Raw genomic sequence first — 24,105 nt, forward strand, 5'->3', positions numbered from 1 at the left:
GAGAGTATTCCATCACACTCCTGACTTATGCCTTGTAGCTGGAGGACAGATTTTGGGGAGTCAGGAGATGAGTTACTCTCCATAGAATTCCTAGCTTCTGACCTGCTCTTGTAGCCACAGTATTTTTGTGGCTAGTCCAGTTCAGTTTCTGGTCAATGGTAATCCCCAGGATGTTGATAGTGGGGGATTCAGCAGTGGTAATTCCATTGAATGTCATGGGAAGATAGTTGGATTCTCTTATTGGAGATGGTTTTTTGGCTTGATGACAGCATCCTAAGGCCGTCACTTTCAGCCCTGAAAAGTGCCCAATCTACCTCAGATTACCCTGGAAGGGCAAGATCTCTCAAAAATTTGAGCAACAGGTGAAGTTAGCTGTTTCACGCTGCTACAATGCAGTAGTAGCACGAGTGGTTTTTCATTACAAACAAGATGCTGCTGTCAGGCCATAAAGGCATTCTGTCGATCACACAAACAAGTAATGTGGTATATGAATTTCAGTGCCAGTGTGATGCTAGGAATGTAGGTCATACATCCAAAAGGCTGGCAGATCATATCAAGCAGCAACAGGCAAGGTACAGACTGTACCCAACCAGCCCATGCTTCCAAAACTCAAAACAGTGTTCAACATTAGATGTGATCCGTGATTGGACAACATTTGCTAAACAATCCTCAGTATGCTAAGAATTACGCTGACAACCAATTTAAGATTGTCAGTCGGGCTTGCAGTGTGGTGCATTTGCGTGCACTGGAATCTACATATATTAATACACAGGGCCCTGTTCTTTGCAGACACATCATGCCTGTTTCAGCTAAACAAAATAAATGACAACCATTTGCTGGTTCATTCCTCAGGGCAATGCCTTGACCAGAGTCAAACTGCCTGGTTTAAATTTCAAACAATCCTCGGCAGTTAACTGTCAGTCACTATCAATTGATGCATCCTTCATGGCAACATCTCTACCAATCAGAATCCACCTGCCAATTAATTAGTACTCTCTCCTCAGACAGTATAAATTGTTGCTCCCTTTATATTTGGTATTCTTGTGAATTGTCCTGATGAGTGCAAGACAAAAAGCTTCAACAAAGAATGTCTCTTTTTTCAGCAATACTCAAGACATTATGTATTAACTTTAAAAGGTACAATTTCCCAGTACTATCTCCATGATTAAAAATATTTAAACAAGATTAAGTGAAACTCAACAGAATATGGTACATGCAGATGAGGAGTTCAATACTATTGTAACAAAGACAAAGTGATTTGGCAAAATGAAATTCTATGCTTGAATCACATGGGTATTTACATAAAATCAACTGTATAAACTGGCTTTAATAAGTCAAATATGGAGATGACTACTAGGAGGGGTAAGACGTGGAGACAAAATAAACAACTTGCACCACATAACACAGTAGAGGATTAACCGCGACTTGACAGTTACATCCACTTACACAATTGGGAAAGTTGGAACAAAAGCAAAACACTGTCGATGCTAGGAATCTGAAACAAACAAAATGCTAAAAATATTAGAACTGTTCTGATGAAAGGTCATCAACCTGAAATGTTAACTTAACTTCTCTCTCCACAGATGTTGCCAGACTTGCTGAGTATTTCAAGTGTTTTCTATTTTTAATTGGCAAAGTTCAGAAGTTGTTGGTGGGGTGGGGTGAAGAGGAAAGACGAGGGTGGGATTTATACATGCACACAGTAAATGCAAAACTCCCATTACAAAAATCGAAGGATGAGAGAGACAGGGCTCCCCTGACTGCTCCATTAGTTAATAGAGTGAGTATTTGGCATTACGTTCCAAGGTAAATATCAGCCAGGGCCAGAGCAGCAGACAAGAGCAAGGATAAATCCTCTTTAGAACATAAGTTTTCAAAGCGGGCCCCAGGTACCAGAGAAAAACAAGAGGGTCTCAGGGGTCTGATTTCAGTTAAATAGGGAATACTGTATGTTAAGAGAAATGTCTTGAATTCTGTAATGTACATTTTTTCAGTATTTGTTTATGCTCCAGTATGTTGCTTCCTTTGCTGTAAATGAACAGAAAATATTTTCTGAAATGACAGTGCTGTTTACCCTTGGGAAGCCAGTGTGTGTTTAACAAGATGAGAGAATTATTTCCAAATATGAAACTATTTTGTATTCCCACAAGAGTGTGTGTGTGGGTGTTTTTCATTATAGAAGGAAATTAGGTATATAATATCTAGATTTTTGTTCTTTGCAGGCCATTCAATACAAGCAGATATCATGCTTCCAGGCACTACCAGTATTGTTCAGCATTATTGCCAAAAACGATCAAAATGGATTAAGTGATGTTTGAATACGTAGCATTCAATTCAATAGCCAGGCAAAATACCAAGTTTAGGTTCAGAATGTTTTATGCCACTGAACATACATTCAAGTAATTTCCTGGAATCATTAGAATTTGAACCAGCATGCATGAGTTCTGCTGCTAAGCCAAATAATATATATGTACATACAAATTAGGAGTAGGCCACTCGGCCCCTCAAGCCTGCTTCACCATTCAATAAAATCACAACTTATCTAATCATAACCTCCACTCCACATTCCTGCCTACCCCCTATGTGATAATATAATAATATACAAGTGATCATTGCTAAGCTAATGCCAAAGGCTTACTTTGTCTATTTAGTTGGCTACGACAACCATAAATCAGCAATAAGCTTAGCAGCAATATAGTCACACATTTTGCCAAAACCATGCCTTGTTAACCCACTTTTGAATTTTATTTAGGTATTACGGGAAACAACAGCTATTTTCACTAATCCTGAATCAAAAGCATTCTAAACCTCATGTGAATCATACTTGTTTACGTGAATATAAAAATAGATTGTGCATGTGAATCTTAGTGCTAGTGACAAACAGCATATTGTATAATTTACATTCAGCTTTCTGCACTTAGGGGTAGGGTGACATAGCAGTTATGTTACTGGACCAGTAATCCAGAGGCCTGGACTAATGATCCCAAGACACGAGTTCAAAACCCACAATGCCAGCTGAGGGTGTTAAAAATGGTACTATTAGAAATGATGACCATGAAACTACCAGGTTGTCATAAAGCCCATCTGGTTCACTAATGTCTTCTAGCAAACGATATTTGCCATCCTTATCCAGTCTAGGCTGTATGTGACACCATATCCACAGCAATGTGGCTAATTAACTGCCTTCTGCAATGTGCAAGCAAGCTATTCCTTTCTAGCTCTAGGGCAATAAATGCTGGATTTGCCAACAACTTAAACAATACTTTACTTGAATAAAATGCCAATACCTAAAATTGTTAACTGTTTTCAAAAAATGTCCATTTATAAAATGTTTTTAAAAATCTAAAAACCATAGATCAGGAAAGGAGGCAAGTCCTGAATCCACCCCAGCCAAAACAGGGGTCAAATCCCATGCTGTTGGCACTAATCCGATCCACACCAGCTGTCCAGCCACTTATACATGCATGATGCAGCCTGGAGCTATGGATAGTGATGTTCGAGGCTAAAATTTTTTCCCATCACATGGCTGGCCAGGAATCTCTCCTGCCCTTACCACCTGCCATTGGTAAATCTTGGAAGGATTTACAAGTCAACCTGTTTGGCCACATTATGAACAGACCTTTCTTGGCCATCCAGTCCTGGAATGAGAATTGAACCCGGAGCTTCTGGCTCAGAGGCAGGGATGCTACCCACTGCATCACAAGACCTCTTCCCAATTTATCTGTAAATGAAAATATTACCCACACTCAAATAAATCAATCACTTTTACTAAACTATGTTAACATTTTAAGTTTTTTTTAGTTTAAGGTAAGGAAGATAGCAAGTATGAAAGTTCCGTTGAAGGGTCATGTGGACTCGAAACGTCGACTCTTTTCTTCTCCACCGATGCTGCCAGACCTGCTGAGTTTTTCCAGGTAATTCTGTTTTTGTTTTAGTATGAAAATCTTGGTCAATCAGCATACTGCAGCACCCAAATAAGATGATTTCCCCCACCCACCTACAGAAGATAAATTATACTTAATGTACACCACTTTCCCAAGGTATAGACGGCACTACGCGTATGGATTAAGTGTTTGTTGCAGGGAAAGTGCATACTGATTAAGGATGCTGAAATATTGCTAACCGACCATTCTTGCATCTAATTTGTTTTGCATACAGTTCCAATACCTCAAAAACATTTCAAAGTAAAAAGATTAACCTCCACAGATTCATTAGAAAAATATCAGGTCTCAAATACATGAGAAAATATTCAACAGAAGCAGGAGTTATTCCTTAACTGAGTTACCAGAATGAAGTTGACAAAAACTAATGAACACTAGCAAAAATCCTGAAATATATTTTTTCAATCAAGAATGACATATCCTGTGGGCTGAAACAATTCTGGCCAAGAATATTAACCTTTCACAAACCAAGCTATATCATTGCTAAAACTGTTAGTTAATCACAGTTTGCCTCAATTATAGAAGTTTTCATTCATTTTGGTGATTGTTATGCTCATTGTTTTAGTTTCCATAACCTCTGCAATGTTTCAATAAGAAGCTCTGATGTTCAATATTTTATTTCAAACACCATATAAACATCCTCTTATTTTCAAAATAAAATATATAATTATTTCATTTTAATTAACAATGAATTTCATTCCGTATGCCCTTATTGCTACTACTTCCCAGCCATCCAACTGGTGAGAGATGTAGAAATAGGCAAGTTAAAAAGCTCTCAGTAATGTAAGGCAGTTGTGGGATGGGTGGTAATGTGAGATTCTGGGTCACACTAAGTGTTTGGGTTAAGTAGGGCAGAGAAGATGGATGGGGCGGAGCGGGGCAAAGAGCTGTCTTTTAAAAAAAGGAAAACTCAAAACTAGGGCTCATGTAAACATGATGATAAATGTTTAATGGGGACTAATATTCAACATAAAGCAATCGAAAAGAAAAAAATCAGCTAAAGCATTATGGACCGAAGTATTTGGGTAGCTTTAGTTTTTTTTTTATATATACACGTGGATGGTCTGATGGTTTGTTGGATCAAATGATGGTTGCTTGTAGCTAATGTCAAATTGAGTTCCAGGATCACAAGGGTATGAGTTTTTCTATATAATTCCATGTAATATCAGAAATAACACCAACTTGAATGAGATGGATACAATAATATTAAATATGACTAAAACCCAGATTAACAGATTAATTTTTTTAGATAGAGATTAATGCCAATTAATATGTATTGTTTGATAGCCCCAATTATAGCATTTATTAGACTACATAATGCATCAAAACACACGAGTATGAATGATCATTTTAAGTTCAACAAATACAACTTCATAAAATTGTTGAGTTTTACATTCATTAAAGAAAATATTGAAATTCAGCCAAATTTATGTTGGAGCAATGCCAAAAACCAGACTATTAAATTTCAAATGTCAACTATGCTGTACATTGATACTCGTAAAATTCACACCAAAGTTTATTGTATATATTCAGTTTCTCAAAATTCAGATTCGGTTTACGTGAATGCCTGGATCAGCCAACAGCCTGCTTGGTACATTTTTTTAGTCTGACTACATAAAATCATGAAAAAAGGCTTTTCAATAATTACTTCAGGATTACTATAATTTGGCCAGGTGGACCAAATACCAAAGTTGTGCAAACAAATCAAAGCAAGCTCACTTACAAGTATAAAGACAGAAATACCATGGAAAACGTTAGACTCATTTACAGACCATTTGACATCCCTTCAACTCTCAGCTCTGTATAATTGTAATGTAGTTTTTTTGGTACTAATTCACATATTGTGCATTGGCTTGGCCACTTATCAGAAGCAAAAAGCACTTTACATTCACTTCCCAATTACAGGGTTTACCATTTCTAAAAAGCAGCAATGTCCTTCTAACTTTATTAAAGTGGCAATCTACATAACCTGCGCTCACTGACATTACACTGAGAAAAGATCAGCTTGTGATTATTAACATCAATTAAACTGTACTCCATTTTCAAGATCTGAAATCCCAACTGAACGTTTTTCTATGTTCTTTATATCTATTCTTCAGTGGTATGATAAAAACATTGGGGCTCTTTAAAATCTTTATTCGTTGGCTACACGGTATCAGACCTGGGTTTAAATAAACTTGACATTTCATTATCTACAGTGATAAGTTCTTGAGGGTTGCAGTCGACTCTCAAATTTAGTTGACTGCCATTTTTTAAAAAATTACTTAATTATGCACTAAAATAGCAATGACATACAACATAATCTAGTTATTTGCGATGAATTAGTTGATGAGAAAACTGTTTGCAACACAAATAACTTCACTATTGTTGAGCCAGAAGCAATTTAGAATTTAGAAAAACGGTGAATGCATTAAATCCGCATTAAAACCACAATTAAAAGATTTGAGAAGTGCTGTATCTTTGGGGTGGATTTTTAAGTGCAAAATTTAGTTGTATGTCAACATCTGTTTAAAAAACAGGAAAATGCAACTCTACGCATTCATTACAGTTTCACACTTCAGATTTAACATATTCTATATATACCAGACAAGTTAAATTAAGTACGTTTAATGCAACAGCGGTGTTACTAAATTTTGATAACTATCACATCCAAAATATATTACAAATGAGTAGGCATTAGTATAGCAACCGAGATGTACTGAAGTAATTAACTAATACTCTGTGGTATCTCCGTATAGTTAACTAGAGAAACAAACAAATCTGCCCCCTGCAGCAGCACTTTAGCGTGGTACTACTGTTAGAAATGCACATACATTGGTCATTTAGGAAAGAATTTTCACATGTGATAAAATCTAAATTTTGTTTAATGGAAAAGCACCAGTCAATGCACTCATTCCATTCTTCAGGCTGACCAAGCATTTATATGAATAACCACAATGCACACCAATTTATGATGTACACCGTCAGTATTCCTGGAATCTTTCACGTAATTTGATTTCACTTAATTTCCACTTTCCAACCCACTCTGCATATTGTGTTCTTGACCCGAGAAGTCAAATACTAAATCATGTGAAACCAAATATTACTCAGAAGTCTTAATGACCTTTCTCCAGAGTAATTGTTATGATTTTCTTTAATACTGTCACCCCTAAAAAGCCTTTTATTTCTTAGACACAAAACATTACTTTTTAACAGTGTCAGGTCAGTAAAAACTAGGAGAAAGCTATAAGATGCAAAGAACGCATTTTAGACAAAATAGAAGAATTGACCAGACATTTGGCACGTCAGAGGCGGGCTGAATGCAACTAAGCATTCTGGTAGGATGAGAAATGGATATCTTCATTTTACTAAAGGGAGTAACAAACAGTATTCATCTGGAATTATTCCATTCACATATCGGATCAACATTAGGGCAGAATTTCAGATGCTGATCTAGCAAACTGCAATTATGGAATCAGAATGATTATAGCTCAGGAGGCGGCCATTTGGCCCATTACATCCATTGCGGCTCTCTGCAGGACTAACTCAGCTAATCCCACTATCCAACCGTTTTCCCATAACCCTGCAATTTTATTCCATTCAGATAATACTCCAATTCCCTTTTGAAAGCCACGATTGAATCTGCCTCCACCAGCCCTTGGCCAGTGCATTCCAAACACTAACCACTCATTGCATAAAAAAGATTTCATGTCACTTTTGGTTCTTTTGTTAATCACTTTAGATCTGTTCCCTCTGGTTCTTGAACCTTCCACCAACGGGAACAGTTTCTATCTACTCTGATTTTCAATACCTCTATCAAAGCTCCTCTCAACTTTCTCTTCTTCAAAGAGAAGAGCGCCAGCTTCTCCAATCTATCCATAAGGCTGAATTCTCTCATCCTTGGAACCATCCTCAAATTTTTTTATGCACCTTCTCCACTGCCCTCAACCTTCCTAAAGTGCGGTGCCCAGAACTGGACACGAAATTCCAGCTGAGGTCAAACCAGTGCTTTAAAGGTTCATCATAACTTCCTTGCTTTAGTACTCCATACCTCCAGTATGCTTTACTAAATGCCCTACCACCTTCAAAGATTTGTACACAAATACCCCCAGATCTCTCTTTTCCTGCACTTCCTTTAGAATGCTCCAGTCATGGGTTCAAATCCCATCATGGCAGCTGGTGGAATTTAAATAAATCTGGAACATAAAGCCAGTCTCAGTAATGGCTACTATGTCAACTACAATCGATTGTTATAAAAACCTATCCGGTTTACTAATATCCCTTTAAGGAAGGAAATCTGCCATCCTTACCTGATCTGGCCTACATGCGACTCCAGGTCCACAGCTTGTGGTTGACTCTAAACTGCTCTCTGAAATGGCCCAGCAAGCCACTCAATTCAAGGGCAGTTAAGGATGGGGAACAAATGCTGGCCTCGAAACAACACCCACATCCCATGAAAGAATAAAGATGAAAAAATGTACTAGTTTATATTCCTCTTCCCATTCTTTCTAACAAAATGTATCACTTCACAGTTGTCTGCATTAGATTTCATATTCCACCTGTTCACCCATTCCTCCAGCCTGTGTATGTCCTCTTAAAGTCAATCACTATCCTCCTTACAATTTATAATAGTTCCAAGCTTTGCATCAGTTGTAAATTTTGAAATTGTGCCCTGTACACCCAAGGCTAAGTCATTATCATAAATCAAAAAATTCAGGTGGTCCTAGTGCCGACTCTGGGGGAACCACACTGTATGCCTCCCTTCAGTGAAAGAAAAACATTCACCACTACTCTGTTACCTGTCACTCAAACAACATCACATCATGCTGCCAATGGCCTTTTTATTCCATGGGCTTCAACTTTGCTGGCAACATTATTTGCCACTTTATAAAATGCATTTCGGAAGTCCATATACACGTCAACCAGACTACCCTCACCAACCCTTAGTTACCTCATCAAAGATACTGAATCGAGTTGGTAGAACGTGATTTGCCTTTAACAAATCCATGCCGACTTTCCTTAATAAACCCACACCTGTCCAAATGACAGTTAATCTTATCCCAGGTTATTGCCTGCAAAAGCTTTCTTACCACCTAGGTTAAAACGATAGGCCTGTAGTTGCTGGGTTTATCCGTTCATCCTTTGTTGAACAGGATTGTGACATTTGCAATCCTCCAATTCTGACACCACCCCTCGTATCCAAGGAGAATTGGAAAATTATAGTCAGTAACCTCTACAAAATGTCCGCCCTTACCTCCCTCAGCATCCTTGGATGCATCCACTGGCTGGAGTCATACCTAGGACAAAGGGAAATGGTTGTATTTGTTGGAGGCCAATAATCTCAGGCCCCAGGACATTGCTGCCTCAGGGTTGTGTCCTAGGTCCAACCATCTACAGCTGCAATTACCTTACCCATCATAAGATCAGAAGTTGTGATGTTTGCTGATGATTGCACAATGTTCAGCACCATCTGCGACTCCTCAGATACTGAAGTAGTCCTTGTCCCTATGTAACAAGACCTGGACAGCATTCAGACTTGGGCTGAGAAGTGGCAAGTAACATTCCCACCACAAAGTGCCAGGCAATGATCATCTCCAACAGGAGAGGATGATACTAATTGACTGCAACAGGTCATAAATAGACTAGCAGAATGGGCAGGCAAGTGGCAAAAGGAATTTAATAGAGAAGTGTGAGGTGATGTATTTTGGCAGAAGGGATATGGAAAAGCAATATAGACTTAATGGCATGGTCCTAAAGAGTTTGCAGGAACAGAGGGAACTGGGGATGCATATGCACAGGCCTTTGAAGGTGGCAGGACATATTGAGAGAGCAGTTCGCAAAGCATGTGGGATCTTGGACTCATAAACAGAGGCACTGAATACAAAAAGCAGGGAAGTCATGCTGAACATTTACAGGTTAGGCCACAACTACAGGACTGTGTCCAGTTCTGGTCACCACACTTCAGGATAGATGTGATTGAGAGGGTGCAGGAGGTTTAACAGAATGATAATTCAGGCTCAGAGACAGAAGCCCCAGATTTGAGTCCCACTGCAGGATTTGACGGCTAAGGAAGGTGCATTCCTAGTGCACCTGCAAATTCTTCAAACACATGCCAATGGCAGACCGTAAGAGAGGGAGAGATTCTGGTCAGCCATATGATGGTAGAACATTGGAGCCTCTATCATTTTCCATAGCTCCAGATTACAACATACATGTAAAAAAAAATACATGTTGTCACAGCAACGTGGACTCCCCAAGTGAACTGGAACATTCCAATACCACAAGAGTATGGCAGGTTTGGATAAGGTAGGCAAGGAAAAACTGTTCCTATTAGCAAATGGTACAAGAACTAGGAACAAAGATTTAAGGTTTTGGGCGAAAGACACAAAGTGAACGTGAGGGAGAACTTTTTCACATAGCAACTGGTAATGACCTGGAACTTGCTGCCCACTCAGGTGGCGGAAGCAGAGATATCAATGATTTCAGAAGAAAATTTAAGGAAATAAACTTGCAGGGCTACAGGGATAGAGCAGGGGAATGGGACTGACTGGATTATTCCAAGGAGAACCTGCACACACTCAACAGGCTGAATAACCTCCTTCTGCATCCTAAATGACTATGGCAGCAACGCAATTGATCTTGGGTTCTTGGACTGCCAAAAGGCATTTGATTATGCACCACATAGCAGGCTTGTGACCAAAGTTAGAGCTCATGGAATAAAAGGGTTAGTAGCAGCATGGATATGAAGTTGGCTGAGTAACAGGAAACAGGCAGAAGGGGTGGTCAGTTGCTTTTTGGATTGGGGGAAGGTTTATTGTGAGGTTCCCTGGGATCAATGTTAGGACCCTCGAGTTTCTTGATATATATTAATGACCTAGATCTGGGTAAACAGGGCACACTTTCAAAATTTGCAGACAATACAAAACTTATGAATTGCAAGGAGGTTAGCGTTAAACCTCAAAAGGAGATAGGCTGGAGGAATGGGCAGACAAGTGACAAATGAAATTTAATGCAGAGAATTGTGAAGTGATTCATTTTGTTAGGAAGAATGAGGACAGATGATCTAAAATAAAGGATACAATTCTCAAGAGGGTGCAGGAGCAGAGAGATCTGGGTGTACATGTGCAAACTCATTGATGGTGGCAGTGCAGGTTGAGAGAGCGGTTAATAAAGCATACGGGATCCTGGCCTTTAAAATAGGGGCGTAGGGTATAAAAACAAGGAAGTTAAGATAAAACTGTATAAAACACTAGTTCAACCTCAACTGGAGTATTACGTTCAGTTCTGGGCACCACACTTTAGGAAGTATGTGAAAGCATTAGAGAGGATGCAGAGAAGATTCACGAGAGTGGTTCTAGGCATGTGGGACTTCAGTTATATGGATAGATTGGAGAAGCTGGGGTTATTCTCCTTGGAGAAGGTTGAAAAAAGATTTGATAATGTTCAAGATCATGTAGGATCTGCACAGAATAGATAGGGATAAACTGTTCCTATTGGCAGAAGAGTCAAGAACCAGAGGACACAGATTTATGGTGACTGGCAAAAGAACCAGAGGCAACATGAGGAAACACTTTTTAAAACCCAGCGACCATCTAGGATCTGGAATGCATAACCTGAGGGTGTGGTGAAGGCAAATTCAAAAGAGAATTGGGTCATTATCTGAAGAGAAAACGTGCAGGACCACATAGCGAAGGCATAGGTATGGGATTGCTAAGTTGCTTGTGTGGAGTGCCAGTATAGACAACGGGCCAAATGGCTTCCTTCTGTGCTGTATTAATTCTATGACTTCATAGCTTTGGCATTTTCTTCATTAGTAATGACAGATGTTAAGTAGTCATTTAGGGCCTCAGCCAAGTTCTCTGCCTTCAGGTGTAAATCCCCTCTTTGGTCCCTAATTGAACCCACTACTTTTACTATTCATATACCTATACATGACTTTTGGATTCCTTTTTATGTTAGTATGAAATGAGACTGGCAGCTATCTCTTTGCCTGTCATTTCTTTTTACATTTCCCCGCTGAATTTTATATATTCAGCCTGGTTCTTACTTGTAATATCAACCTGACATCCGTCATATGCACCCTTTTTCTGCTTCACCTTGCACTACATCTCATTCATCATCCAGGGAGCTCTGCCTCTGGTTGCCCCTCCTTTCCCCTCACGACAATGAACCTCAACTATACCCAAACTATCTCCTCTTTAAAAGGTAGCCCATTGTTCAATAACAGCTATGCCTGCCAATCTTTCATTTCAATTTACCTGGGACAGATCAGCATGGTGTGATTTATTTTTACTACAATTCCACATATAAACAATTTCAGTGGTACAGCATGAAGGAAAAATAAACAGCAATATTATAGGAATTTCAAACTTTAGCCTGGGACTCTGTCTTCAATGATACATTCTTTACCGCAAGCATTCTTACGGAAAAATAAACACTTAAAATATACTTGCATAGCAAATTTATTGATAAAATTTCCATCGACATTTTGATAGGGGTCAAAGTGTAATTATCTTGAGACAATTGCCTTGACTTGAAGATATCACTATTTTATCCCAATGGCGCTTGAAAAATGGTTTACTCTTCTGCCTTTGTTTCAACTGTATTTATTTGCAAATTTGCTGCTAGACCTGTGTGGTTCCAGCAATTTTGGTATCATTTCATACTTCCTGTTTGTTTTCCTTTCACTGACATCCATTATTGGATGCGCAGAATTTACTTCAATTAAATAAAGGGAAGACCAAAGCAAGTGCCTTCAGTTGCGGCCATAAGCTCCCAGCCCACTTTCTGATTTGATTCTGAGCTGAGCTTCTGACCCCATATTCTCTCCAACAAGATCACCTACATGCATATCATCACTGTCTCTACCCTGACGCCACAACCCCCTGCCCCAGCATGCTGGCTGCTGCTTTGTTCCTCTAGCATCAACTATTCCAACTGTCTCCTAGCCAGCCTCCCACCCTCCATAAACTTCAGCTGAGGTTTGCCCACAACTTTGTTTCCCCCGTCTTAACTTGCACCAAGTCTCATTATCCATCACCACAATTTTCACCCATTTACATCGGCAAAGCCTCAAATTCACAACTCTGGCAGTCAAATCATATGAACACACAAAACAGGAGCAGGGATAGGCCATTCGGCTGTTCAAGCCTGCACCGTCATTCAATAAGGTAATCTGTTTGTGTTTTGAATTCCATATTCCTATCCACCCCCAACAACTTTTGATTCCATTGCCTAATAAGAATCTACCTCCACCTTAAAAATACTCAATGACCCCACCTCCACTGCCTTCTGAGACAGTGTTCCAAAGTCGCACAACCGTCAGAAAACATTTCTCCTCATCACTGTCCTAAAAGGGTGACCCCTAATTTTAAAACAGTGCCCCCATGTTCTGGACACACCTACAAGAAGAAACATCCTTTCCACGACCACCTTGTCAATACCGTTCAGGATCTTCAATCAAGTCACCCCTCACTCTTCTAAACTCCAGTGGAAAGAAGCCCAGTCTGTCTAGCCTTTCTTCATGCGGCAACCCACTCACTCCAAGCATCAATCTAGTAAACCTCCTCTGAACTGTCCCCAACACATTTACATCCTTCCTTAAATAAGGAGACCAAAATGCACACAATATTCAAGATGTGGTCTCACCAATGCCTTGTATAACTGAAGCATAACACTTTTATGTTCAATTCCTCTCCTAATAAAGGATAGCATTCCATGAGCCTTCTTAATTACTTGCTGTACCTGCATATTAACTTTTTGCGACTCATGCACAACACCTCTGAATTCTGCAGCCATTCTCTGTTTAACTAATGCTCTTTTTTATTCTTCCTGCCAAAGTGAACAACTTCACATTTTCCCACATTGTACTCTATCTGCCAAATTTTTGCCCACTCACTCAAACTATCTATATCTGTCTGCAAGCTCCATATGTCCTCTTTTTTTTATTATTCATTCATGGGATGTGGGCTTCCGCTGGTTGGGCCAACATTTATTACCCATCCGTAGTTGCCCTTGAGAAGGTGGGGGTAAGCTGCCTTCTTGAACCGCTGCAGTCCATGTGGTGTAGGTACACCCATAGTGCTATTAGGAAGGAAGTTCCAGGATTTTGACCCAGTGGCAGTGAAGGAACGGCGATATATTTCCAAGTCAGGATGGTGAGTGGCTTGGAGGGAAACTTCCAGGTGGTGATGTTCTCATCTATCTGCTGCCCTTGTCCTTCTAGATGGTAGTTGTCTTGGGTTTGGAAAGTGCTGTTGAAGGAGCCTTGGTGAATTCCTGCAGTGCACCTTGTAGATGGTATATACTGCTGCCACTGTGCGTCTGTCATGGAGGGAGTGAATGTTTGTGGACGTAATGCCAATCAAGCGGGCTGCTTTGTCCTGGATGGTGTCATGCTTCTTGCCTGGATAAGTGCAGCTCCCACAATATTCAAGCGAGGAGTATTCCATCACACTTCTGATTTGTGCCTTGTAGATGGTGGACAGGCTTTGGGGAGTCAGGAGGGGAGTTACTCATCATAATTCATAGCCTCTGATCTGTACTTGTAGCCACAGTATTTATATGGCTAGTCCAGTTCAGTTTCTGGTCAATAGTAACCCCCAATATGTTGATAATGGGGGATTCAGTGATGGTAATACCATTGAACATCAATGGTTGATTCTCTCTTGCTGGAAATGGTCATTGCCTGACACGTGTGTGGTGCGAATGTTACTTGCCACTTGTCAGCCCAAGTCTGGATATTGTTCAGGCTTCACACACCATACTTTCATACTTAACTTTGTGTCATCTTCAAATTTAGCTACCATGGCTTCACTCCCCTTATCCAAGTCATTGACATAAATTGTAAAAAGTTGAGGCCCCAGCAGAGACCCCTGCGGGACTCCACTTGTCACATCCTGCCAATCGGACAAAGACCCATTTATGCACACTTTCTGTTTTCTGCTAGCCAGCCAATCTTCTATCCATGCTAATGTGTTACCACTTAAACCATGAGTTTTTATTTTCCTCAATAATCTTTGATGTGGCACCTTATCTAATGCCTTCTGGAAATCCAAGTACAGCACGCCTACAGGCTCCTCTTTATCCACAGCGCATATTACTCCTTCAAAGAACTCCAATAAATTGGTTAAACATGATTCCCCTTTCACAAAACCTTGCCAACTCTTCCCGATTACTAAGTGCCCAGCTATAACCTCCTTAACGATCGATTCTGACACCTTCCCTACTAGACATCAAGGTAACTGGCCTATAGTTTCTGGTTTTCTGCCTCCATCCCTTCTTGAATAGGGAGGTTATATTTACTACTTTCCAGTCTGATGGAACCTTTCCACAATCTAGGAAATTTTGGAAAATTAACACCAATGTATCTACCACCTCATTAGCCACCTCTTAAGACCCAGGATGAAGTCCATCAGGACCCGGAGACTTGTCAGCCCGCAGCTCCATTGGTTTGCTCAATACCATTTCCCTAGTGATTGCAATTTCACCAAGTTCCTTTCTCCCTTCCACCTCCTGATTTACAGCTATTACTAGAATGTCTTTTGTATCCTCTATAGTGAAGACAGAAGCAAAATATTTGTTCCTTTCATCTGCCATTTCCTTATTATCTACTATTAACTCCCCATTGTCATTGTCTAGAGGACCAACACTCACTTTTCTTACTCTTTTCTTTTTGAATATTTGTAGAGACTCTTGTTGTCCGTATTTACATTTCTAGCTAGCTTCCTGTCATACTTTAATTTCTTTCCCCTGATTAACATTTTAGTCATTCCCTGCTGCTCTTTATATTGACCAATCATCTGACCTGCCACTCATCTCTGTGCAGCTATATGCTTTTTCTTTAAGTTTGATGTTTTCCTTAACTTCTTTAATTAACCATGGTTGATTGGGTCCTCCTCTTAGCATTTTTCCTTACAGTAGGAATATGCTTATTCTGAGTATTCTGAAAACCTTCCATGGCCTCGCTCCTTCCTCTCTCTGGAATACCCACCAGCCCTGCAATCCTCCAAATTCTCTGGGCTGTTCCAACTCTGGCTTCTCATGCATCCCTGATTTTCTTCATGCCACCACTGGTGGCAATGTTAGCACCCAAGTGCTGTTGTTCACTTCCTAAAATTCTGCCTCTCCTGCTTCTTCAAAACACATCTCTTCACCAAGTTTTCGATCACCTGTTCCAATATCCATGTGGCTTGATGTTATATTTTGCTCAAGAACGTACCTGTGATGTACCTTACTACAGTAAAAGTACTAGTGTATATACATATGTCAATACTTATAGCTTAGTCTTCCTATGGTTCATAACATTTAGTGCTTCACAGTATAATTATTTTTCTTTTAAAACATGAGTACATAAGCAATTAGTTTACTGTGCATAATGCAGTCGGATTATCAAAATAAATAAAATTTTGATTGTAAAAACTTGTCTGATCTTTGTAGAAGTGCTCTTTACTATAACCTTTTTTGACATTGTTAAAAACCTGTTAAAAAAGCAAGTGATCAAACTTGTAGCAATATAACTTGCACAATGGACATGTTTGTGCAGTGATGCCAATTTTTTGTTGTAATAAGTTGTGTTCTTTGATGCAACATAATAATGTATTACATAACAACACTTTGACTTTGCAAAATTGTGATTGAACCCTTATGTTTACTTCAGGATTGGTTTATTAAAGCTGTGTTTTGGTTTAATGATGCAAGATATTTGAATAGGAAATGTACAGTGAAGAGTTGGTTAATTTGTAAGAGACTTTATATTGCTATTTATCTAATTAATGTACATGTCAATTTTATTTGCCTTAGGCTGTTACTTTGTTCCCACTTTCCCTCTATGTTGCACACTTCCTGTGTGAGGCTAGCAGAGCAGGTTGCCTTCTCCAAGACCAGCACATCTACTCTTCCCCACTGAAGTGGAGTTACATGACTTCTTATAAAAATTAAAAATCAGAAGTGATAGAGGAGAGAGCAAGTGCTGAACTGCATCTGTGCTGTAGAACCTCTGCCAATTATAATGCTACTACACTATGCTCATCGAGTAGTACATCCTGCATTAGCATTTCTGGTGCAAAGAAGGAAAGAAGACAACAAAACTCAAGCTCTTTTTTAAAACTTATGGCAAATTGTTGACCAGATTATAAAGTTAGCAACACCAACTTCACTATGGCCAGCCCAAGGAAGCTGTCGTTAAAACTGTGGGACTAACCTTGTTACTTTTACCAAAGTGGTTGAGATTGCAGAAAGGGATCGTTCTTTTTACATTCATCTGACTTTTTTTGTTCTAACAAATTTACATAGCACCTTTTATTTCCTCAGCACACCCCAAAGCATTTCAAAGCCAATTAAGTGTGACCACCCACGTTTTGTCGGCAAATGTTGTAGCCAAATTAAATACAGCAGAGTCCCACAAACAGCAAATGAGATAAATGGCAAGTTGAATTTATTTTTGGGATCTTGTTTTGTCCAGCATTCATATCTCAACCATCAAGAGGACACTTTGTTCTTCCTCAAAGCATTGTGGGATTAATTTTCCCTATTTGAACTGCAACATACCCTTTCGTGTGGTGTAAGCCAGATTTATGTATTGGAATGGGGAGTGAACTCATAACCTTCCGACTCAGAGGCAAAGTGCAGTCACTGAGCCAAGCCAACATTTCAATATTGGTTAAGGCCATGGCATACCAAGTACTTGAACCCTTGCACTAAACTCTTCTGAGAACAGCTTATCCCCCCCATAATGCATTGAGATTGTAACCACAAATACTAAGCCATAAAGCACATTGGAAAAGGTCTTTCTTACAACTAAGGAAACCACTGGATGGCTCTATCCCTTGTTATAAAGTTTGCAACCACATTCGTGGTACAGTAGCAACTAAATTATTCTACTATAAAAGCAACCTGATGCAAGACTATGATGTACAAAATGCCTGTTATCTCAAGGTTTCCTATTCGAGTATTAAACTGGAATTACAATCAACATGTTGCAAAAGTGGATTGCTGTACTGGATGTCAAGAATTTACATGGCATCATTTTTCATCCACGATTGCAAGAATTCATCTACTTTCTGATTCAGCTGCAGTTTTTAATGAATGTGATCTTATGACAAACATTATAAATATCATGTAAATATGAAAGTCTAAACACTAATTTAGTCTGTAAAAGGTAGTAAAAGGCATTTGTTCCCCTTTTTTTCATCCACTTGAAAGGCTTCATGGTGAAGCATAATAAAATATCTAACTATATGAAGTGTATTTGATTTTTCAGTTCTGTTGCCTACAGCAAAGTCCAAAAAGTCTGAATGTTACTAAAATGTAACATGCTACACTACCTATCCACTGTTTGTTCTATTGTCTAACAATGATCAACAAGCAAATCCACTCTGACTAATGATTTAGCAAGACTAGTCAACTTCATGGCCATAACAAATAACTACATACTCAACTGACAACATACTCAATCTTACTGAAATGTAACATTATTATTGGATCTAAAAGTTTACATTTTGGAGTTAAATCATAGGTATTGGTATAACAGGACAATAATCTATTGTTTTCCATTCTTGTACTTTTAAAAATAAGTTAACAAGAAAATAACCATTGTAATTACATCTATGACAAAATACCTATACAATCCTAATTCAGATATATTCTCCCTTTCCTCTATCCTAGTTTATGCTGTTCATAGGTACCAGCAGCCCTGCCAAGGCCTCATCCAATGGGCCAATCCTCTAGTCTAGACACCGTTATCAAGTCATTTGACATTAGACAACAACAGCACAGTCAAGTCCAATGGAGTCCTTAACTAGTACACACACACGTAAAAGTGACAGGGCAACAAGAGCAGAGACTCTAAACAGGTTTCCCTCCCTAGCCCAATTTATAAATCCAATTGTAGATACTGAGCTGCTGCCCGAACTGAGATTAGCTAACACACACACACGTTGAAGTGACAGGACAGCAAGAGCAGAAGCTCTGACCAGGTTTCCCTCCCTAGCCCAATTTATAAATCCAATTGTAGATGCTGAGCTCCTGCCTAAACTGAGATGAGCTAACACACACACATACACAGAAGGGATTGAACAATAGACTGCCCAAATCACAGAAGCACTATTATATACTGGCTTTAGCAGCTGAACCTTTTGGGAAAGCCTCTATTTCAGATCTTTATCTAATACTAGGTGGATTAAAGTAAAATTATTTCATTTTGTCTTTAAACATTTTACATGGGGACTGCAAAAAAGATTACTGCAAGATATTTGAAATGTATTGAATCCAGCTCGACAAAAATGCTTTTCAGCACACAGAGATTGTTCCTATACCAGCTGTTATACCACATGATTACAAGATGCCTTAGATTGGAGCCCCTACAAAAACACAGCAGAATCTTTTGTAGAAAATGTATTTTCAAATTATTCACATCATTATCTTAATATTGTCTCTACAATATTTCTCACTGTGAATTTTGACAGTCTTGTTCAATTATTTTAAAATACATTTTTATACAAAATTAATGAAATATATAACACACTAATGTTACATTACAAGACAGCACCACAAGAGAATCAGATGACCAGACAATTAACTATCAATCTTGCATTCAGATATGTGCTTAAGCATGCTATCCTTTATAATAAATGTATCCAGAGGGAGTTGAGGAGCCAAACTGCTTTTATCTGGAGACAGTGCGGAGCATTACAAGAGGTCCCTGCAATTGATTATAAAACATACATACATTCATCTTCTGCTTCAGCAAGTAAAATAAGTCCCATTTGTAATTTGCCATAGCTCATTAGCAAAAGCATCTGAAACTTCAGCAGTGATGCTCAAGTCCAAAATTCATAACCTACTGTTTTTCTATACACATTCTAAACATTTAGGTATGTTTGAGGCAGTAATGTATCAAGGAAATCCAACCTGCATTAGGTAATAAACCTAAGCTTTGTTCTTGCAGTTAAACAAATGTCAACCCCAAAATATATTACTACCTTTGATACATTTTAGGCTGTGGGGCATAGGCATACAGTGCCTGTTATTTATCTAGAGCACAATTTTTTTTAAAAGTAGCACTGCAATTAAAATGGCACAATAAGGTCAAATCACACTATCCCATCATCTACTCGAGTATTATGAATTATAACAAAAATATGGAGTATTTAAAGGACACACATCTTTGTCTACAGCAGTTAATAATCATCTGAACCCCCACTGATGTGGTACCCAGAGCTTTCTACTACAATATTGCTTATTTTTATTGCAGATTACAGATACTAAGTATTTCTGATAGACAATAGCATAACTAGTAATTATCTCTAAAGGCAGGCCCTATATTAAATTAAAGCTATATATAAAACTTAACTTTAAACTTTTTTTAAAATGTAACTAAATATGGAAAAAGACTTGGATTGTTATTGGTAAGAAAATTACAAAATTGAGTTACTTCGAAGAGTAGGCAATACCGATTTCCTATCCTGTTGTTTTACCTCCATTGCACACATCTTGCGTTAGTCTATACCGGTTAAAACTACATGGCCGATATGCTAGTCAAGATCTCTAAAGAAGAGTCACACGGACTCAAAACGTTAATTCTGTTTCTGTCTTCACAGATGCTGCCAGACCTGCTGGGTTTTTCCAGCATTTTCTGTTTTTATTTCAGATTTCCAGCATCAGCAGCATTTCACTTTCATTTTATTCTAGGGCCAAACTGTCTAATTATCTGTCCAACCGTGTTCTCAATTTACTCGGTTTTTCTTCCCAAAATGATCCTAATTTCACAATTGCTATTTTAATTATAACTGGAAAAGTCCGGAAAGACATGGTTGAGGTTTTTAATCATTTTACTGAATTCTTTCCTCCCAACACCGAACGACCATGACACAGGACCGCGGAGCAGCCCGGGGTGGGGGCACGGGGCCGGGCAGTATTCTGACCTGACAAGCGGCGGCCGCTGCTCCGGCCCCTCCACACTCGCCCTTGTCGTATCGGGATTTCCTGTCGCTCTTTCCCCGATTTCCTCCTCAGTCTCCGAGCATGGCCTCGGCCTTTGGCTGTTGCACGATGAAGGTCTCAGGTGGTTGTGGTGGCGGCGGCGGCGGCAGCAACAGTCCCGGTGCCAGTAGCCAGCCGTAATAGCCCTCTCTCGGTGCCGGATACTCACTCAGTCCCTGTCTCAGGGCCGCCGCTCTCTCTCTCTCTCTCTCTCTCGCCCCGACCACACCCAGAACCCGGCACCCAGGCAACAGCGACCTACCATAGCCGGGGAGGGGGGGGGGGGGGGAGCGGCCAGCCCACCCAACACAAACACCACTCAATTACAGCCCCAACCAAAAAGCCATGCAGCACTCAGCGACAATAATTCCTTTTTAAATTGAACAAACCTTCACTCTTGTTCACAAATTATTCCAAATCTTTCCAAACTCCGCAATACTCAGTGCTCCCCCCCCCCCCGATAGGAAGTGTCCCGGCCCTAAAGCAACTCAATAACAGATTGAAGGTGGGACAGGCAGATTCATATAAAAAAAAACAGCGGTTAAAAGTCAAAGTAGGAATGGTAATGTAAGTATTTAAAATTTATTACAACATATTTGTGTATTTTTCATGGTTCCTGATGATTATGAATGCAATCCCCAGGTAAAGGCGGAGGGTTTGACTATCAGCAGGAAATGGAAGGGAGTTGAGATTTAAAACAGGAAACCAATTCCTTGGTATTTTAAACCGGTGAGACTAATATTCGATATTTACTTTAGACGTTAACTTTTTTTTTGCTTGAAAGTGCTATTGTGGCTAAACAGATGGATTCCCTTGGACATTGAAGCTTCCAGATGATTGGCGGTTGCCATGGGGAGAGAGGCATTGACGTGCGAGCTGTGGGCGGGTCCTGCAGCACCCGACAACTTTAACCCCAGAGACAGCGGCACCACAGCAGCGCCAAATATATAGTTGGTGCGTGGTACACAGCCCACCACAATTATTGCCGTCCTCGTTCAGAGACTGATATATCCCTCACATTTTTTTTTTCAATCATTGTGGAGGAGCCAGGCTTCAAACCTTCACAAGGCACTGCTCTAAAACTCCCTGAATTCAGCTGGAGGGTTCAAGGCCACCGGACCACTACGTATATCCGCGGTGCATCAATTCACGCTTACATTATAAGAATGATTTTCCTTAATTTGCCCTTAACATGTTCATGTGTGTCGGACTGTAATGCTAACACATTATTCAAACAGCAGAGGTGAAAGAAGTGCGAAGGTTGGGGGTCTTAAATAAACGCAATGTTGGAAATATACAGCATCAAGTCAGGCAGAATCTAAAAAGATGGGAAAGGTTAATATTTCAGGCAGATCTCAAATATGCTGACAGGCTTGCTGTATATTTCCAGCCTAACGGCATACCATTTCTCTATCATAACAATACCTGTCGAATTATTAAGATTAAATAAAATGCTTTGGCGGCGGATACGTAGTTTGTGAGTACATTGATACATGCGATGTTTCCAATAGTGTGTCCTTTGTATTAGCAAAACGCCAGTTGGGATTCCGTGCAGCTGTGTCTATTGTCAAGTTTATCAAATTCCATCAGCTTGCAGTAAGCTATTTCGTTCCCGGTATAATCAATCCTTGGTGACACGGAAAACATTGTTGGACTGCAGATTGCATTATATTTGGAATTTCGGTAAAAGGTCCCTCCTAAAACAACCAGTCTTTGTCACATACTAACTAACCTGCTATGTTTCTATATACCATTTTCTGTTTTTGTTTCAGATTTCTATGAATCGCATTTCTCAGTATTTTTTTCTATCGGAGATTTCGTCTTTTTAATGGGTACTTCCCCTCCTTGACCTAAATTCATAAAACAATTTGACAATTATTGTCATTTGCTGCCTGGAGTTTACACGTTATTCCTATTTTTTCAACCTGTTTTGAAAAGATGTTCCTGAAATTAATCAAACCTGTGACAAACTGTTGTCTTTCGCGTTGCATCATTTTTCCAAGTCTACCTTTCAATTTTGTTTGAGTTAAAAATCAAACTGGGAAGATCATATTGTAGCAAATTAGAAAGGGGAATACGGCATTCAGTTGAGTATTTTGATTGCTGTTGTACAACCACTCAGAAATCCTCAATAAACAATTGTTTTTCAATGCATGTTCACTACATTTAATAGAGTTTCGTGGATAGCACGTTTTTAGACGTGGTCACCCCACAGCAAGTACAGACAGAGAGGGAATGGGTGACCATCAGTCAGAAGAAAGGTGCCAGGCAGGTAGTCAGGAAATCCCCAGGGTGCATCTTGCTTGAGAACCATTTTTCTGTGTTGGAAAATAGTGAGAGTGACAGTTCCTCTGGGGAGTGCATGCTCTTGGCACTGTGAATGGCTCAGCTGTACAGGGGGAGGAAAATGAGGGGAAGAGCAGGGGAACCCTGGATGTCCAGAGATATACAGGATTGGTTAAAGAGAAAAAGGGAGGCTTATGGCAGATACCGAGGACTCAAAACAACGGAAGCCCCAGAGGAGTATAGAATGTGTAGGGGTGGGGGGCGGGGGAGGAACTTAAAAAGGAAATTAGGAGACCACAAAGGGAGCATGAAAAAACATTGGCAGGTAAAATAAAGGAAAATCCAAAGTTATTTTACAAGTACATTAAGAGTAAGAGGATAACTAGGGAAAGAGTAGGGCCCATTAAGGACCATAGTGGTAATTCATGTGTGGAGCCGGAAGACATAGGTAGGGTTCTAAATGAATATTTGTGTCGGTGTTCACAAGTGAGAGGGACGACGTGGGCATGGAAATCAGGCAGAAGGACTGTGATATAATTAAAGAAATTAGCATAGAAAGGGAAGAGGTTCTAAGTGGTCTGGCAGGCTTAAAAGTAGCTAAATCTCCAGGCCCGGATGAAATGCATCCCAGGCTGTTAAGTGAGGCAAGGAAAGAGATAGCAGGGGCGCTGGCAATAATTTTCAATACCTCTCTGGTCACAGGAGAGGTGCCAGAGAACTGGAGGACAGCCAGTGTAGTACTGTTATTCAAGAAGGGAGGAAGGGATAAACCAGGGAACTACAGGTCAGTCAGTCCAACCTCAATGATGGGGCAACTATTGGAAGCAATTCTAAGGGACAGAATTAATCAACACTTGGAGAGGCAGGGATTAATCAAGGACAGTCAGCATGGTTTTGTTCAGGGAAGGTCATGTCTGAC

At 39.7% G+C, this 24,105-nt stretch overlaps 1 protein-coding gene and 2 long non-coding RNA genes across 4 annotated transcripts in view; 2 read left to right on the forward strand and 1 right to left on the reverse strand.

Annotated features, from left to right (window-relative positions):
• LOC144693800 (guanine nucleotide-binding protein subunit beta-4) overlaps positions 1-21,360 on the reverse strand; it is a 74,953-nt gene extending 53,593 nt beyond the window's left edge. Inside the window, exon 1 of one of the 2 annotated variants that reach the window (XM_078563849.1) lies at positions 21,290-21,360. The gene's annotated coding sequence lies outside the window, so the exon portion shown is untranslated. Of the gene's footprint in view, positions 1-20,842; positions 21,126-21,289 lie in introns of those variants that run through there. The other variant, XM_078563848.1, reaches the window with a different exon arrangement.
• Positions 1,720-18,158, forward strand: LOC144693802 (uncharacterized). Its single transcript, XR_013579600.1, has 2 exons — positions 1,720-1,780; positions 16,722-18,158. It is a non-coding gene; the product is annotated as an uncharacterized LOC144693802 (long non-coding RNA).
• Positions 21,361-21,375: 15 nt separating the features above from the next.
• LOC144693801 (uncharacterized) lies at positions 21,376-23,050 on the forward strand. The gene is made up of 2 exons (XR_013579599.1): positions 21,376-21,467; positions 21,704-23,050. It is a non-coding gene; the product is annotated as an uncharacterized LOC144693801 (long non-coding RNA).
• The last annotated feature ends 1,055 nt before the right edge of the window (positions 23,051-24,105 follow it).

This window comes from Cetorhinus maximus, chromosome 19 (genome assembly GCF_964194155.1).
Source record: "Cetorhinus maximus chromosome 19, sCetMax3.hap1.1, whole genome shotgun sequence".
Classification (NCBI taxonomy): Eukaryota; Metazoa; Chordata; class Chondrichthyes; order Lamniformes; family Cetorhinidae; genus Cetorhinus; species Cetorhinus maximus.